Here is an 11,767-nt window from a genome sequence, read left to right on the forward strand (position 1 = left end):
TCATTGTTCTTTAATGTGCAACTGTTAATTAAGTTGGTTGATGTCAGACCATCCAAATTTTGACAATATTTTGGAAGTTGCCTTAAAGGGTGTTGAACGCAACTCCAAGTACAAAGTACAAGTACGTTTAAATGAATGGATTGGATGAACACAGCACGTGACGTGTTACAATGGATATTACAATGTATTGTAATACGTGCTATATTGCAATCACAAATGTGGGCTATAAGCCACTGGAAGGCAGACCAGGGGTGTATAATATTCAAATGGTCTTGAATGGATGAGAAATTACCTGTCTGCTACCGTTTTCACAAAAGCACTCATTCTTCAACTTGTTCTATGGTGAATGTTGGTTGTCATGCACAGAGTGCTCGGGAGATCTATGATAAGTGTGTTCCATTTAAATGATTAGCATTGATTTCTACCCTCTCATCCTTGGCACTATACCGCAGTATTCTGTCGCGTTATGAAGAAGTGCCTTTCAGCTGTTCATTTGTCTTGGAGCGCAAAACGCGCTGCTTCCTTTAGCAAGCTGGCCTGCAGCGATTGTTGCATTCCTGACAGCCTGTGCAAATAGTAATAGTATGGTCCCAAACCATTGTTTTACTTTCTCACACTGTCACAGTACATAAAACATTTTTGTGTACACATTTATATAATTGGAAGAACTTTAAAAATAATATATTTGTATGTTTTTGTTAACATGAATTGCAGAGTTGTATAATGGAAAGGAACAAAGTTATCATTTAAATCGGATAGATTTAACACTTACACTGTTTTAAGATATTCTTTGGGGTTTAACTATGCTAAATATTGCTAGTCATCCCTTTGTTTATATGTGTGTGTGTGTGTGTGTGTATGTATGTATGTATGTATGTATGTATATATATATATATATATATATGTATATATATACACACACACTCGCACGTTTATGAGAGGGAGAACCTTAAGAGATCAGGGATATTCCAACAAATATTAATGTCTGAAAATGAAATGAGCTTCCTCTCTCCCCCTGTACCCGTCGTTGCTGGGGTTATTGTTTAATGTTTAACGCATCGCTTTGCAAATAGCCAGTCCATATATGGGCATATGTGCGCACCTGCCCCAGACGCATACATACATACATACACACACGCACCTTTCACACTTAACAACATAATCATTCTAAATTGGTCCCAAGTTTATTTCCTGTTGCAGTGTTTGTGACTATCAGCAGCTGCCGGCTAATATAAACTGTTCCCTAGCAACGTCATCCCACTGACACAATGTAATATTGATTTGTGATATCGTCTCTGTCGGACGGAAACCTTGTATGTCCAAAACCTTTTTTGTATTTTAAAAACATGTAAAAGTTGATTTACAAGCTCACTCACTTGTGAGCTTGTAGATCGGCTATTTTCACTACTTTTGTGCGACCCGCTTGTATGATGAAGTAGTAGGGCATTAGTTTACGACAAAACTTTGAAATATGGAGATACGAGGTTCCTGCCCGACAGCAACAATGATACGCATTGTATTGAGGGGGGAACACATTCTGACAGGAATACAACATTTGGCAGACCTATTAGACCCATATGCATTATATTGGAGGGGGAACACATTCTGAAGGGGATAAGTACCTTGGCACAACACCGGATTCAGATGCAGACGACTGTTGCTAGCAGTGGTGGAAAAAGTACTCACATTTTTTACCTAAGTAAAAGTATCAATACGGCAACGTAGAAATACTCTGTTATAAGTTAAAGTGTGGAATTAAAAATGTACTTGAGTAATGGTACAAAAGTATTGGCATCAAAATGTACTTAAAGTACCAAAAGTACAAAAGTATTGGCATCAAAATGTACTTGAAGTACCAAAAGTAAAAGTACTCATTATGCAGAATGTCCCAGGTCCCAGGTTTCAAATGTATAAAATGTATACAAATCTTTTGAAAGTAGCAGATCTACAAGCCTAGCTTGTAGATCGGCTATTTTCAAATGGCCGAAATGCTTATAGGGCTGAAGGGGTTAATGTATGTTTTTTAATAATCAAAATCTATAAAGTAACTAATAACTCAAATAATGTCAAATAATTGTAGTGGCGTAAAAGTGTAACATTTGCCTCTGAGATGTAGTGGATTAGAAGAAAAAGTACTGAACATTTGAAATAGTCCAGTAAAGTAAAAAATACCTCACAATTGTACTTGAGTAAATGTACTTAGTTACTTACTTTACACCACTGCTGTTGCTAGGCGCATTATGGTCTATGTAAAACCACCCAATTAGGAGAGATTTGTGCTGCCAGCTCCATTAAGGCCCAGTTGGCAAAGCTCACCAATACATCAATGTTAATAATGGGTATAGGTAAAATCATAATACAGAATCAATAAGCGTTGTGGAAACATTATTCACAATGCAAAGTGCTACAGTCACTGCCAGGAGAGGGGGTTTCCTCCTTGGGCAGTTGATTATGTTTTCAGTGGTGGAAAGTAACTAAGTACATTTACCCAAGTACTGTACTTAAGTAAAATTGAGGAATTTTCACTTTACTTGAGTATTTCCAATTTTCAATACTTTTACTTCTACTCCATTACATCTCAGAGGCAAATATTGTACTCCACTACAATATTTGAAAACTTTAGTTACTAATTACTTTGTACATTTTGATTATTATTACAAAACATACATTAACCACTTCAGCCCTATATACATTTCGGCCATTTAAAAATAGCCGATCTATAAGCTCACACGGCACCATTGTGAGCTTGTAGATCTGCTATTTTCAAAGGATTTTCATACATTTTATAAATTTGAAAACCTGTGAAATGGGACATTCTTCATAATGACTACTTTCTACTTTTGGTACTTTTGAGTACATTTTGATACCAAGTTTACTTTTTCCACCACTGTATGTTTTGTATTGACAACAATGCATGACATATGTGCTCATGTATCTGTCAAAAGGATAGAACACAAAAAAGCTTGAGAGCTTTTTTATATTATGGTCCTTTGAGTGGAAGAAGTAGTGTCTTGCCAACAAATAGGCTAGTGTTTTAATATTTTGAATAGCCATTAATACAGTACAATATGTATGATGTATATACTAGGCTATGACGTTGTAGGGTTTACCGGAATAATTGACAGAATCCAGTATTCTTCATGGCCAAGCTATGTCAGTTACAGAAATGTACAATTTATTTACAATGTCAACATGTCTCGAAAACCTGACGTGAAATGAAACTGGACAATTTTCCTGGTCATAACAAGAGAAATTGTATCATGGTTTAAAATAAAAAATATTTTTTGAGTTAAGCTTACAATTAGGAAAAGATTCAGGTTGTGGTTGATTATTGATTTAATACGTTATTAACAAAAATGGCAAAAATGGCATTTATAAAATTGCTGTAGGCCCTACTCAAATGTTGATGTCCTCACGTGTATAGTAATAGAAATGTGTGCTTACGTGCGTGCTTGTGTGAAATGTGTGCTTGCGCGCATGCACACGTACGCACATGCACGTGTGCGCACGTGTGTGTGTGTGTCAATTGTCAAAGAGGTCATTAATATTCAGTGCGAGTACAGCCATCCCGGTGTGACCACCAGACTCATATTAGTATTCCGGATTGTCACCTGCTGCCCAACATGGCTCCCAGTGTGTTCGGCTCCAGCTGGCAGCAAGCCTCGAAGCGTATGGACCTCCTGGCCAGAACACAGACACACGCACACAACCAGGGGCCCAATTTCCATTTCAAAGGTGGGAGGGACACAGTTAGAAGACACAAAAAAATGATCAGAACACATCATCTTGAATGCTCCCGCTGTGTATTTATTAAACAAACGAACAACGTTTCGACCTAAGACGTCTTCATCAGGTTCACATCAGTACACAGTGCAGGGACAAGGTCTTTTGTTTTTCAGATGCCCTGACCCGAGGTAGAACAAAACACTACAACCTTGATGTTTTCAATATCCCCTTCCCCTCATGAAATGGATGGATATCGCATTAAAACATTTTATACAGCAAAATACAGCAAATAGTGATTACATTGATAAATATTGACTCTAGAAATGGGGGTACCTACTTAATCTCATGTAAGCTTTCACGTATAGTTCAAATTTGTCTCCTTTTTAAAAGAAAGCTACTTTTACCTTAAAGGACCATGCAGCATTTTTGACATTTGGCTCTTTTGTCAGTCTGATGGTTTTCAAAATATACCTTAAAGTATGAGCACCATGTAATTTACCTTGCAAAAATGTTGACACATGTCTCTCAAATACCCCCTAGTATGTCAAATATATTTTTTTTTATCATATTTTTTGGAAAACAATCATCTAATCTAGCGAAATTTACCACACTTAATCAAAATGCTATTCTGATGATGTTGTTCTCATTTACATTTCTTACTTCAGGTCCACTGTGCCATGATGTAGGCTAAAAAAATTGCACGTTCATTTTGAGGGGGGGGGGGGGTGATAATGTCATCAGTCTTCTGAAATTTGGGGGGGGTTTGCTGATGTTTGAATTGGTTTGAATGAGAGTGAGAGAGTTTTAACGGGGGAACTGGGAGGTTGAGCCAAGAAATAAAGCCTAATTTATATTTTGTTATACGACCACATCGATTTTCAACTGAAAAAAATAAACACACATAGCATCAGTTATTTTTGGCAAGCTACATAGGCATATGACAAAGTATTAATTAGTCCCTGCCTTGGATACACACTCCACGCTTAGCTGAAGGCTTTTCTAGAGCAATCCACCATGTGGGAAGAGACACTAGCTCTTTCAGATGATTGACAGAGAACACTGACAAATAAATTATGGAACTTTTTAAAGGATGGCAGGTAAATTATCACTGGTTGACACGATATGACAGTTTCACTGATTGGAGTGTATATACATTTCAGAGCTATAAAAAAAGGGATTGCATCTTCAAACAAAAAAACTGACAGGCTTAAAATTGTGTGTGTGTGTGTGTGTGTGTGTGTGTGTGTGTGTGTGTGTGGGCAGGTCATTTCAATTTCAGCTCGGTCAATTAGGAAGCATGAAAACCTGAAAAATCATGGGTGATAGTTGTGTGCATGCATGCGAGAGATAAGGGATGCATGTATATAGACCTAATTAAATATTTTCCATTTGTTTGATTTCAAAAAAATTCAAACCCATCTCATGGTGAGGAACATATAGGCCTACTTACGCTATCACATAGATTTCATTGTCACCTTAATCAGTGGTTCTCAAACATTTTCATATCAAGGACCCCCAAATTGTGATGTATTTGGCTGCAGACCCCCACCTAAAAATATTTTGTGTCAGGGACCCCCAAAACAGACTTGTGTTAAAGAAAAAAGAAAAATCTTTCAGACATTTAATTTAAAAAATATATATTTTTCGAAATATAAAAAAACACTGCCAATCTACAAGCTCACAACAAAGCAACAACGTTAAACTGATTTTGATGCTATATTAACTCATTTTGCTGAGGACCCCCTGATACCCCCCCAAGCACCCCTGGGGGTCCGCAGACGCCGCTTTGAGAACCACTGACTTATATCACATTAGCATGGTTTGAGTGGTCGTTCAGTTTTACACACAATGTTGCTCTCATACAAGTCACATTTCTACTGTGTGCTCACTTGATCTAATACTGCGGTTTATCTCCAGTACAAATACACAGGATTAGGTGCAGGTCAGGATTAATGCATGAAGGTGTACTGCTACAAGGTGAACCCATAAGACCGGGAAAGCATCTGTCATTTTTTATTTTAGCCACTTTAACCATTATTTTATACTTTGGCTATTCAAAAATAGCAGAGTGCCGCGCTTTGAGCTTGTAGATCTGCTATTTTTGAAAAATCAGAAAAATTTGGGCAAATTTGTCCCACTTGAAAATCTCAAAAGCGTTCGCAGCCCACCTATCTGACCACTTAACACGGCAGCCTATGGGGGGGGGGAATTATTTGGGGTCCCACTTGCAATACTCTCGTGGCCCACCAGGGGTCCCCGGTCCACAGGTTGGGAATCGCTGCTCTAGATGGCTGTCAATGGATATCGTTGCTGTCTGGCAGAAACCTCATATGTCCAAAACTGTTCCTTTTTTAATTTGTATCTATTTTACATTTTAAAATTGTGAACTTTTTTGAAAATTAAGACCATACGTCACAATGCTCACAATTGTGAGCTTGTCGATCTGCTATTTTCACTACTTTTGTGCGACACGCTTGTATGATGAAGTAGGGAATTAATTTATGAAATATTTATGAAACATGCAGATACGAGGTCTCTGCCCGACAGCAACGATATGGTAGTCCACTAATGCAGGGTGGAGACCAACTTGTTCCCACTCCGTACTTGGCATTAGGGGGTGATGGAGAATACTGGAGATTTCTCTTGCTCAGTGGGACAGAAGATTGTGTCTGAGCCTTCATGTTCCACTGGACCTACAGTATATGTCCCCTGAGGACATGTGACGTCTCTACTGTAATCTAGTCCCTGTGTGTGTGTGTGTGTGTGTGTGTGTGTGTGTGTGTGTGTGTGTGTGTGTGTGTGTGTGTGTGTGTGTGTGTGTGTGTGTGTGTGTGTGTGTGTGTGTGTGTGTGTGTGTAGGCGCGTGCTTGTGTGTGCATTACTTGAGACAGGGCACAGGTTGACTGAACTGCAGTCCAATTTGTGGCTTTTCATGCACCACACACCACACATCCCAAAATATCACACATCACAGACTTCTTTGGAGGTATCTGTGAGTGTGTATGCGCACGCAATCTTGTGTGTGTGTGTGTGTGTGTGTGTGTGTGTGTGTGTGTGTGTGTGTGTGTGTGTGTGTGTGTGTGTGTGTGTGTGTGTGTGTGTGTGTGTGTGTGCACCCTGACCACTAGTCTAGTTAGATCAATTTCCTCTTTCTACATGACTGCACCCTGGGATGGAGTTTTAAGGATTTTGGAACAGTAGCATAGTTTTTATACGGTACCCATTAAACTGTGGTTTCATTCCATTTTCTCGATATCAAGGAGGAAGATAATTGACACTAGCCTGAGCTGACTAAAGCAACCAGCCATAGCCGTCAAAAGCAGCTTTCTCCAATCCATCGTTACACGACTCAACTGCTGCTTCTCATTGTTTTGATGGGAAGGTCACGCTGATAAATAGACCAATGAGAAATTCTCTCAAGTGACATCTACATTACATTACACCAGTGGGGGGAAGAAACTAAGTACATTTACCCAAGTACTGTATTTAAGTAACATTTTAGAGTTTTTTTCTTCTTATTTTTTACTTGAGTATGTCCATTTTTCAATGCTTTATACTTCTACTCCACTACATCTCAGAGGTAACATAGGTATTTCTTACTCCACGACAATTATCTGAAAACTTTAGTCACAGTTGCAGTGAGCAGACCGGGGGCTCCATGTTGCTGATGGACACATGGTCACACACATATGGTATAATTTCAGTGATTTGTTTTGTTTTGTTTGTTTTGCTATCACAGTTGGAACGCTGACCACCACATCAAAGAAAACATCACAAGTGCACTCAATGCAAATTGCTGGGGGTCCATCACACCACCTCCGTCATCATCATCATCATCATTGGTAGAAGCAGCAGTGGTTGGAATACAAGGCAGACTTATTGGATTTCCCCGGAGAAATGGAGTAAAGGCAGAGCTGATTGCTTAGGGAGTCATCCTAGTGGCTGCATTACTCTCAATTAGGAACCTTTTACCTCAGTCACAAACTCCTTAATCTGGGGAGTGGTGGCAGTAATGAAACGTCACAACAAACACAGTATATCGTTGCTGTAGGGTGGAAACCTTGTATGTCCAAAATCGTACTTTTCAGGAAATGGAAAAAAAATTACCTGTGTTCCAATGGATCCAGTATGGTTATTCACCATCTCTTGTTAGTAGTTCATTGGTTAAATATTTATAAAACCCACAGACAGACTTGAAACCTGGCATCCTTGTTTTGGGCATGTTATTATAGGCGAACGATTCAACAATTTGTCAATATTTTCCCAAAATAACAGAAGTAGACGTTCTACAAGCTTACACCTCGTCACATCACAATGCCTTGCATGTACATTGAATATTTTCACTACTTTTCATGACAAAGAATGAAATAGAGAATGTATTTATGAAGGAGAAAAAACAACAACATTAAAAGATTACATATGGAGATACAAGGTTTCTACCTGACAGCAATGATATAGAGCAGAGCTGAACTGAACAGTATATGTGATTGTGCATGTGTGTGTGGGGAGTGTGTGTGTGTGTGTGCATGTGTGTGTGTGTGTGTGTGCGCGTGCGCGTGTGCGTGCGTGTGTGTGTGTGTGTGTGTGTGTGCGTGTGCGTGTGTGTGTGTGTGTGTGTGTGTGTGTGAGAGAGTAAGACTGGTATTGCTTACTGAGGCAGAACGTGTAACATGTAAAACTATCAAGAGGTCACCATCCAAAGCTGCCAGTGGCTTATGCTAGTAACATGGTGTACCATTTACATGAGCCAACATGCTGTAGCAGGGCAATTACTACTGTATATAATGAACTGCCACCAATGCAAGCATATTTAACACATAGTAACACTCCTCTCAGGGGACTCTGCGTATAGCCAGAGAATGATTACAACCTATGGCAAGGATTTATTAATTTACAATTTTAATATTAGTTTTTCCTTATGATTCACAGATCCTTGAATGAAGCAACAGAAAGCAGCGAATCCAACTTTGACAACCGTGACAATGTTCAAAAACAGGTAAAGAGATTTTTTTGTTGTTCAGAAAACCTTTAATTGTTATTAGAATTAGTATTATGACATATTTCAATAAATATTTAGATATATACAGATACAGCAGAAACAGTACATTCTATTTTTTTCTTCTTCAAATTGCTTCACTTTTGTTGTACAAGCCAAAAATATCTGCCATTGTATTTATATTCATGCAAAATATTGAGTGTTTTTCAGATTAATGAAAAATAAAAAGGATTTGCTGAACTTTATTCTTTTTTAAAATCCTGCTTTGAAGTGCACTCTGGGATTATGAATATCGTAAATCTGCAAATTAAAACAGGTGCACTTTGTGCCAATACACAATAGAAGCAAGTAAAGCAAAATTAAGGCCATTCCAACTTGTGCAAACAAAATAAACCAAACAAAAAAAAGATAAATGAATAAGAAGAACGTTCCCTTTTGTTCACAGCAGTTCATGAGTTGACTGTGTTTCCATGTCATGTCATCTTCAGCGGAAAGAGTCACCTACCTCGGAGTGGTGGGTTGTACATCATACATAACAATTAAAATACGAGAAACCAACAAATATAAAAAGAAAACCCCAAACCAATGGATTTGTTAATCATCAACAAATCATACCATGCTACTTCAAAAAATCGACACTTTGAACATAAAATCGTAGAAACTTCCAAAATATGTCCATACATGTTCAGTTCAGTTTGTACGCTTCACATTGCACACTAACGCTATGAATCCACGGTCTATCTTGCAGTATGAATTCCCCATCCCCATTATAGGCGATAATGATGAATACAATGGTGACAGTCAATGAAACTCCAAAAATGTAAAGCTGAATCTGACACCAATGTCCGCTGAGCGGATGAGTCATTTATAGATGGCGGTTGAATGAATGCATGATATGCTTAGGTCCTCGTTTGTTTGCATATTCAACCCCATATGGCACAAGAAGATATGTGTATGCTTTTACACAGAGTGACTGGTGTTATTTATTTTTTGGCAAAGGCTAACAGAATGGAAGCGCTTTTTTGTGACTTTGTCTGCAATGTTTATGGCACAGAGTAGTATGATGAATCATCAATATTGGAGTCCTGCACTTAAAGACAAATCCCATCAAGTGCCTTGTAGGTCATATAGGAGCAAAATAAGTTTTAAAGCCCATGCCAGGAACGGTGTGTTTGAAAAGAAATGCATAGTTTGGAGGGCACAGGGTGAATCGATGTCATTTGTACAATTTGTATTCATGTTGGAATGTGAATTAGCTTTTCAGGAGCAGACATACAGTATATGAACAGCATAGCCCTTCGGATCAATTGCACATGCTACTAGTGAACCGATGAAAAATATCAAAGTTTGTTGACATGTCCTGTCTTAGATAGAATAGATGAAATGCAAACTATTTAATGTACCTTAATATTCCCTTTAAAATATTGATGTCACTCATTGCAAAGAGTATTCTCTTGCACTGCCTACAAGTCAAAAAAGAAAAGGACTGTGATAGTGTGTAGTCACTGAAGAATGACCTGGCGTGTTCTCTAAACCAGTATGCAGACTGTGTGTCCTGCTTGTAATGCAATACTATCTGGGATAGGACAAGGAGAAAAGCAGGAGGAAAATGCAGGAAAAAAATCCCAAACATCTTCATATAGCAATGTACACCCAACACAACAAAAAAGCAAGATGAATGTGCTGTTTCCATAAACAAGTCAATGAGGATAACTTATGCATTCTCTAACATAATCCATTATCTTTGTGGCAAAAGTTTCCCACAAAACTTGCAGCCTCTTTCTCAAGTTATCCAAAACCACATGACAGACCAGACAAGGTAAATGGCAACTACATCAAAAATACTACCAAGAAAAAGCTTGTTTGGTTTTGTAAGAGAAAACAAACTGGACATTTTAACTGAGTGTACAAATGCAACCAAATGGACCCGTAAGGGTTTTTTAAATTAGCACATTAATACTTATTTATAGTATAGTATGAATGTGTTAAAGTCAAACATGAATACTTATATATTATAATATGACTTTACTTAATATTTGTTCAATCAAATTAACAATATGGATTTTACAGTGTACTGTCACATTCACTCTGTGTATTTCTCTGTGTGGCAACACCTTGGACTGAATAAACCTTTTAAAAGTGACATCACGTCGACAGCCGGGATCAAAATGACCACGCGTGCAGAAAGAGAAGGCGGCGGAGCTTGTACTGGTATGTACTGCACTAGGCCTTCTCTGTCACTGTGTTGATCTGATGACACAGCAGATCAGAGGGTGAAGGTGAAGGTGTGATGGTATCTACTGCACTAGGCCTGTTCTGTCACTGTGTTGAAATGATGAAACAGCAGATGCGAGTTGAAGAGGTCACCTCATTCTCAGGGCTTGCTGCTGATCTCTCACTGTACAGCAGAAGTGTGCAAGGGCTGTTCACATAGTATGTACCAAATAATTGGGGACAGTGGCGTCATGCCCGTTGAAACTGAGGGGTGCACCTAGTATTAAAAAAGTACTTATGATAAAAGAACCGAACTGAGTGCTCTTTAAGTGGACCAAAAAGTGGACCAACAGAAAATAGTTTTTTTTTTGCTTTGTTCATATTGTCAGTTCATTTGAGAGAGGACTTGGTTGTCTTTCTGGTCAACTTCACCTCTAATGGGGCCTCAGTCCTCTTTCTGTTCACACACTATAGTTCATTTTAAGGGTTGGCACAGGCGATCTGTCTATGGCAAGCCTAGACTAAAATGGCAAAGGGTGAAGTGAACCTGGAGCACTTTGCGTTCACAATGCACAGGTTAAGCGAACCACAATGCGCACTAGAAGTGAACTGTATTCAGACCATCTCCCAAGATAGTCTGAGTGTCATTTTCAATACATAACAGCACAAATAATTGCAGTGAAAATCTCTAAATATGCAGTATTTACCTAATATAAATTGTGAGCTTACTGAGCTACAAGAAATGGATTAAATGAAGTTTTCCCTCCAAAGTCTTTGAATATACAGTATATTTCAAATGTCATGCAGATGTCAGCATATGTCAGCAGAAAA

This window comes from Gymnoscopelus braueri (assembly GCF_963280865.1).
Source record: "Gymnoscopelus braueri genome assembly, chromosome: 20".
Classification (NCBI taxonomy): Eukaryota; Metazoa; Chordata; class Actinopteri; order Myctophiformes; family Myctophidae; genus Gymnoscopelus; species Gymnoscopelus braueri.